Source organism: Schistocerca cancellata, chromosome 3 (genome assembly GCF_023864275.1).
Source record: "Schistocerca cancellata isolate TAMUIC-IGC-003103 chromosome 3, iqSchCanc2.1, whole genome shotgun sequence".
Taxonomy (NCBI): domain Eukaryota; kingdom Metazoa; phylum Arthropoda; class Insecta; order Orthoptera; family Acrididae; genus Schistocerca; species Schistocerca cancellata.
Genome location: NC_064628.1, coordinates 498,363,307 through 498,364,187, shown reverse-complemented (window position 1 = coordinate 498,364,187; position 881 = coordinate 498,363,307). Strand labels below are relative to the sequence as shown.

Sequence of the window (881 nt, the reverse complement as noted above, 5' to 3'; positions counted from 1 at the left end):
ATGGCTCCAGTACGCCCATATCGACACGTCTGAATGCCTGTACATGAGGTGCATAGGGGCCCGAAGGTGGCATTTGAATTGCCGAAACTGATTTTGAAAATAAAATGAAATAAAATAACTTCTCAAATAGCACGCCTGTTTAGCGGTTCTCCCAGTTGAAAATTACGTCCTCCAGGTGCAAGCTCGCACCTGCCAGCTGCCGGAAGCTCCCCCCTTCAAAGAGGGTGTGCTGGGTATGTTCTACCTGAAGGAAACGGACATATATGGAGCAGGATGGCGCAGTTGGGAGCGCATTGGGCTGTTAACCCAAAGGTCCGTGGATCAAAACCACGTCCTGCTACAAATTTTAATTTCTTCTGCTCTGGTACATTGTAGCTCTGTATAGTCGCAAAATTGTAATACTTGTCACTGCACTGTTAATGTATTGTATCCATTTAATATGTGTAACATGCCCCGCCAACAGTAACTGCAGGCTGCAGATTCGTTTATAGTTTCCCATACGTCTCTGTTCCTCTAATTCATACATTCCTCCACTCATTCTAATTGTGAATGCGGACATAGAGCAACGAGAGCCGTTGAGATCGAGAATGAGTATTTCGTTGTGCAATAGAGAGTGCAGTGATTTCCTGACTGAGATTTTAAGACAAACCACAAATATAAGTACAAACCTCTATTTTGCTTGCAGTGCTCGTACCATCTGAGTTAGATGTGCTCGCTTCCTCTCCATCCTCATAACTTCAAGCAGCCGCTACTTCTCTTGCACTTTAAATACTTTACACATTCTGTTTTCCAACTTGGTGGACCACTACTTCTACGAGAAAGATCATTGCTCGTGAGCGTTAAGGGGAAACTTGTTCAGACATAATTCGGCACACAATTTT

The 881-nt window shown here is 43.9% G+C and overlaps 1 non-coding gene across 1 annotated transcript; it reads left to right on the top strand.

The window, feature by feature from the left end:
• Window positions 1–267: 267 nt before the first annotated feature.
• On the top strand, window positions 268–340 carry Trnan-guu (transfer RNA asparagine (anticodon GUU)). The gene has a single exon. It is a non-coding gene; the product is annotated as a tRNA-Asn (tRNA).
• The last annotated feature ends 541 nt before the right edge of the window (window positions 341–881 follow it).